The sequence below is a fragment of the Castor canadensis genome, chromosome 3, assembly GCF_047511655.1.
Source record: "Castor canadensis chromosome 3, mCasCan1.hap1v2, whole genome shotgun sequence".
NCBI lineage: Eukaryota > Metazoa > Chordata > Mammalia > Rodentia > Castoridae > Castor > Castor canadensis.
Window position 1 is genome coordinate 32,531,629 of NC_133388.1, and position 6,945 is coordinate 32,538,573.

The window sequence follows — 6,945 nt, forward strand, 5'->3', positions numbered from 1 at the left end:
CAGAAATTTGGATATGCTCACTCTATGCCTCTAATCCTTGCCACGCTTCCCCAAGAAAGAGAGCTCCATCAAATTGCAGAAGCTGAAATTGCTCCTGTGTTCCCACATCTGGAAGTTTCTCCACAAACTGTGGGGCTAAGCAAAAAAGTTCCATGTACATGTTCTTGAGGAGATTTAGTTTGGGCCCCATAACCAGCAGTTGTCAGCCCCATGGGGTTTGTCTGAGCTGCTGTTCTTCTACCTACAAAAATAGAGCTTATTCTTGGATCACCTACTACAATGGATGTTGTTATGGTAAAAGTGGGATAGCTGTATTTATAGCAAGCCTCTTAAAAACATAAAACAGTATTCATAAGTACTTATAAGATCATTGTATTGGGTAAGAAATCAGAAAGCCAGTCCTCCCTCCAACCAGCTATTGGCCCTGGCCAAGTTTTCTCTTGCCTCTAAGTCTTGTTTCTCTCCCTATGGTTGGTTGGAGTCTACAGAATCAAAGGTCTCACATGATTCCATGATTTTTTTTTAAATGCTTTCATTTATAACTTGGAAGCTTTAGGCAGCCTTTGTGCACGGTGCTCTGGAATAGCTGGGCATTAATCCCAGTGTTTGTGCCTTGACTCATGTCCATTGGTGCCAAAGCTCCCAGTATGGGCTGGTTGAACTGCAGCAGGGATAGGTTCTAGTCATCCCTAGCAAATTGCAGTAGCTACAGTCCAGAGAGCTTTTTCTTGGCTGGAGCTGTGAGGACTGGGGAGGTGGCTAGGCAGCTGGGAAAGAGACTCAAGTTGCAAGCCAGGGGAAAGGCTTCCCTTAGATGTAAGCAGCATTTAACTGCAGAAAATAATTTCTATAATAAAATATTGGGGCAACCTATTGCAGCTTAACAGAAATCTTGGTGAATGAAAAGAATTACATCTCTTACCAGTTTACTATGTGGTGATGTTCTCTCTCTCTCTCTTCCTCTCTCCATCCCTCCCTCCCTCTCCCTCTCTCCTCTTCCTCCCTTCCTCTCTCCCTCTTTTCTGACCTCTCTTTATGTTGCCTCATCACTCCCTCACTTTCTCTTCTGTCAACTCCCTGACCCTTCTGAACTTGCAGTTTATTTCTTCCTCTTTCCTCCTAACCATCCCCTCTGCCTCCCCCTCCTTCCTACTATTATGTTTCCCGCTCTCTTGCTTCCTCCTCACTACTTTCTTCTTTGCCTTCCCTTTTTTCTGTGAGGATCACTAGATCTGTAAGGAGAACATAATCCCCTAGAAATACGACCTCATTTACTACAATTCTTCCGCTGAGACAGGCCAGAGGTAGAGGTCACTCTGGGTCCCCATCATTGTTCCTGCTGGAAGTAAAGATATCAGGAGAAGAGATGAGTCTTCAGAGGGCACCCAGTGTACCACCAATTACTCAGTGAACATTCATTTTTATATAAGCTTCAAAATAATTTTAAAGTAATGCATGTATATTTCAGGGAATTTAGAATATAGAAAATGCAAAAAAAAAAAAAAAAACCAGTAAAGAGGAATGTTTAAATGAACCCTGTTCAGAGACAAACCTTGGACTACAGATACAACCCAATGGTAGAGAGCTAACATGGCATGCACGAGGCCTTGGATTCCATCCCCTGAACTGAACAAAAAGGCTAGGCACTGGTGGCTCAAGCCTGTAATCCTAGCTACTTCTTGGAAGGCTGAGATCTGGAAGATCACAATTTGCAGCCAGTCTGGGCAAATAGTTTGCCAGACCCCATCTCCCAAATAACCAGAGCAATAATGGACTTTGAGGTATGGCTTAAGTGATAGAGCACCTGCTTTACAAGCATGAAGTCCTGAGTTTAACCCCAGTAGGGAGAGTGATTTTTTTTCCTGAGTTTACTTGTGTATATTTTAGTTACAATATATGTACAATGTTGTAACCTGCTTTTTTTCCCCACTTCATAATATAACATAAGCAATTCCTCTGTGGTATTGTAAACTATTAAAAAAACATTATTTTAACTTTTTTACCTATTGTCCTGTTTGTCTGACCCTTACTTACATTCTGAGCTTTTTGTAACAATAATAAATACTCTGATGGCCAGTTATTTGGTTGTTTTTATTTTGTTTTGTTTTGTTTTTGTTGTTATTGTTTTGTTATTTGGTGAGACTGAGATTTAAACTCAGGTCTTCTACTGAGCAGGCATTCCACTTCTTGAACCACATCTCCAGTCCATTTTGCTCTGGTTATTTTGGAGATGGGGGGGGGGGGGCGTCTCTCGAACTATTTGCCCAGGCTGGCCTCGAACCTCTATCTTCCCAATCTCAGCCTCTGGAGTAGCCAGAATTACAGACGTGAGCCACCAGCACCCAGCTGATGGCCAGTTTTACATGCAAGGTTTATTCACACAGTATAGTGTAGCGTTGAAGAATGAGGCCATGGAGATAGGTTGCCCAAGTTGGGATCTGGTTTCTGCCCTTTCAAAGTATTTAACCTTGTATAAATTGTGTCTCCATTTTACATCTGGATAATAAGGATGACAAGAGGATCTGCCTCAGAGGGTTGTTGGAATTAAGTAAGGTCGTTCATCTAAAGAAGTTAAAAGAGTGCCTGGCATACATTAGCTACTCAATAAATGTTACCTGTTAGTATTGCCCTCGATTCTTGGGTAGACTCTAGTGGTAATTCCCACTGCTCCTCCCTCCCTCACCCTTTCACTCGTGCACCATTCCAATTCCACTGGTGGGGGTGTGTGTGGAGAGCCTCTCTCTTCACTTTGAGGTTGTTTCCTCTTGTTTATTCTCCTGCTCCCTCATGAAATGTCACAGTCCCTTGGACAACAATGAAGGTGAGTAAGGGTGCTGGAGAGAAGAGTGGAGGGAAAAATATCTGGCATCAGACAGTCTTCAGACCTTGCCTGTCATTAGCTGAATGTATGAATCTGGCACGTTGATCTCCATGAGCCATGATTAACAACAACTAACTGAATTGTTTTGAGGATTAAAAGATAAAAGTGTTTGCTAGAGTGGGAACTCGGGAAGGGTTCTCTTCTTGTCCTAGAAGGCAGTGTATAAGAAGTTCCAGATTCTCTAGGGAGGATTTCTTAGTACCAATCACTCTCTGCCTTCTAGAAGCCTGTTCTCTCCAGAGCAGGATCTGAAAAGGAGAGAAGAACCATTTCTCTCATCTGCACATCAGACACACAGACACATACAGCAGGGAGGCACAAAGAAAAGTGCTTTCCTACCCACAGAGGAAGAAAGTGTTTTGTAGCTCAGAAAGTCACTTTTGGGGCAAACACACCCTACTCCCACCTCCCACAGAGAGGGATAGAGAGAGAGAAAAAGTCCTGGGTGCAGATGCCACTTGACTGTCTCTGGCTTCAGGGGCAGGAAGAAGGCAGGACCATGCCTGCATGTCATCTTTTTACCTTTGGCTTGGTATTGAGCTCTATCTTTTTTTCCTAAGTTGGGAGTAACTTCTCAAAAGCTTGTTTGCTTCACCTATAAACTGGGAATGATACATGCAGATGAGAATCAAATGAGGTAGTGCTGAGCAAATGCTTCCAAGCTGCAGAGGGTGAGGCAAATAAAAAGCATTTTTGCACCGGGCGGTGGTGGCTCACACCTGTAATCCTAGCTACTCAGGAGACAGAGATCAGGAGGATTGAGGTTCAAAGCCAGCCCAGGCAAATAGTACGAGAGACCCTATCTCAAAAAATACCCATCACAAAAAAGGGCAGGTGGAGCGGCTCAAGGTGAAGGCCCTAAGTTCAAGCCCCAGTACCACAAAAAAATAAAAGTAAAAAACAGCAGCTCCTCCACCATTTTCATTCCCCACCCTGCATCAAGTGAAAGAAGCCTTTGGTCTGCTTGGCACTGCTGATTGTCCCCGCCCCAGCACCCCGCACCCTCACACATGCACACTTGCACATCTCTGCTCTGCAAAAGTGAGAGTGCCAAGAGTGCAGGTTTCTCTGCCAGTGAACAAATGCTCACATGCCCCTGAGGCAGCCTGCGGATGCCAGAGTTAATGCTGGAGTTCCAGCAGTCAGGGGTTGCTCTGTTCCTCCACCTTATGCTCTGGTTCTGTCTTTCAAAGTTGCAGTAATTCACCCACTCTCCTCCCCAGGCTTGAGTGAGCATGTGCCTGGCAGGAGGGTGGGGAGTTGGGCAGAACTGGTGCTGAGAACTCCCCTGTCTTCCTTCCCTGGAATGAAATCAGTGTGTTTCTAAAGAATGGCTTCAACTTCAGCTTTGCAAGCTCCCATGGAGACAGGAAGTGAGCAGCTGGTAATGTATTTCCAAAGCCCCCCAAGGGAGAAGTTTAAGAGACAAACTAGGGACACTACTGCTGGCATGTCTGCCTCCAGCCAGAGGGCCTGATTCACAAGCAGTGAGTGTTTCCAGGTCTCTGTTCTTGGGTCCAGAGTCAAGAATTGGTGCCCACTACCTGCTTACACCCACAAATGCACTCTTCCTGGCAGCTGTGTTGTTTTGGAGCCATGTCCATGGTATAGGATTTGGCTGATAGGCAGCCCAAAGGCCCACCAGTCCCTGCCCTCTGCCAGCCTGCCTCTCCCATGATCCATGACTTTTTTTTAACAAAGCCATGTGGCCTTGACTATGAGCTTGACTGGGATGTACTGGGCTCACTGGGCTGGGGAGGGGCTCACCTTTCTCCTTATGGGGAACATCTCTTTCAATGTGCAGCCTACTGAAGCAGAAAAGTGGCATATCTCCTTACACTTGGTGCTGATTTACACTCCCTGGGGGACACTGTGAAGAAATCAACCCCTTGTAAAAAGAACTAAGAGTTTATGCATGAAAAAGCTTATGAAAGGAAGTCCCCAGGTAGAAAGATTAGCAGCCAGAACTGACTCCAATAAAAACAGAACCCACCAGTGTTGCATTTTGCTTAGGGACTGTCAGAGAAGTGGGAGGAAAACAGGACACCGGGGCATCTCCTCCCAGAAGTTCTCCCAGAAGCCTAATCTGTCCCTTCCCCATGGACACCTGCTACCTCATCCAGGTGGGCTTCTATGGCTGCTCTGCCTCACTCAGCTATCCTGTCCTATGCTTGGATCTTTCTATTAAGACAATCAAGATAAGATGGGGGCTGTGGTTTGAGGTCTTAAAAACTTTCCTAGAAACTCAAGGGAGAATGACATTGAAAAAGAGAGCATAAAAGCCTGAAAAATTTGGACTGTATGACATCCAACAGCATCACCCAGGGTACACAGTTTCCTCCCCTTCCAATGCCCTCTGGCAGGAAGCGTCAGTTTCCCAGGAGCCAGAAGGCCCAAGTTACTCCTCGACACCTGTGCCCTTCCCCACAGTCGATCTCTCCTCTCTGTTCTTGCCCAGAAATGTCTTAAACGCATCCCCTGCTCCCCCTCCTTCTGACTTAGTCTTGTTCAAATTCTCACCGTCTCTTTCATGGGCTGTGCTGTAGTTTCCTCTCCTACCCTCCAGCCTCCCATCTTCATTTCAGTCTCCCTAGCCAGAAAGAACTCCCTCTTCCCTAGCCTTCTTCAAGAATGTCTCATTCTTTTTTTTTTTTTTCAATACCAGGGCTTGAACTCAGGGCCTTCACGTGGAGCCACTCCACCAGCCCTATTTTTGTGAAGGGTTTTTCTAGATAGGATCTTGCAGAACAACTTGCATGGGCTGACTTCAAACCTCGATCTTCCTGATCTCTGCCTCCTGAGTAGCTAGGATTTCAGGCGTGAGCCACGGGAGCCAAGCGAATGTCTAATTCTTTAATAAAACTCAGCCCAAATGGGGAAGCCTCCTGGGACTTCCCTGGGCAGAGCACTTTCCACTTATTCCATGATAGCTTTTATCTCCATGTGTCAGAATTGCTGGACAGTATGTCTATCTACCCAAAGCCTTTCAGTGCAGATCCTTCAAAGACCTGGGCTGGGGCTTATACTTTGATTGTATGTAGCAGAGAGGTTGACCTTCATCATATAGTAGGGAATACTATGGAGAGTGATGGAGAAAGAAAAAGAAGGATAAAGAAAGGGAACAGAGGACAGAATGGAAGCTTGCTAGGCAGGTGCTCTACCACTGGAGCCATGCCCTGACAGAAACTTGCATAATTACAGATTCTCAGGGAGCTACCAGCTACACCTTGTGAGTGGTAAAAGGTAGTTTTCCAAAAAGAAATTCTTATTGCTATATTAGCCTTCTGTTCATTACAAATGTCATACAGTGCTGATTGTTCCTACAGTTTCTTCAAAGCAGCTGAGGGGCTTAGAATTCTAAGGAAGCAAAAGCCCAGGAAGCTGAGGTGACAGCTCCCAGTTAGTGACAAAGCAAGACTAGCACCTAGGTTTGTTTCCTGGTGCCCAGGCCAGGGTCCTTGACACAACATCAATAGCCTCTCTTTGAGCTTTCCCTCCAGACAACAGCATATAATTATCAACATTAGTATTTGGAATTTATATGCAGCTTTTGCTTCACTGGCTTTTTTTTTTTTATTATTATCCTTTCAATTAGTAATTCAGTAAGCAGCCCAGGCATGGAACAAAGCCAGGGTAGGAAGGGGAGAAGCAGAGGGAGGCCAAGGCCAAGTAAGGGGCCATAAGTTTCATTGAGAGGGAGGCCGGAAGAAAGCAAAGGGACATGAGACAGTGTCATGATGGGGTGTAGGAGGTCTGTGCAGATGCTGTATGGGCCTCAGATGAGTGGTCCAAGAGCCTTCCTAGTCTCAAGGGGTTTATACTCTAGTGGAACAAAGTCAAGAAGAGCAAGGATATTTTAACCTACAAGTTAAACACTGATAACAGCTCTGAGACAGACCACTGGCTAAAGGAGTTCTCTGCCCAACTTGATGGGAGGGAGATCCCTCCTTAATGGTGGAAGCCAGCTCCTCACCCCTCCTCTGTATGCTGGGAGCTAAAGGGAGCTTCTCCAGATGCTCCATGTCCTGTGGAGCCCACCAGTTAGTGTGCTGTGGCATCCTTGG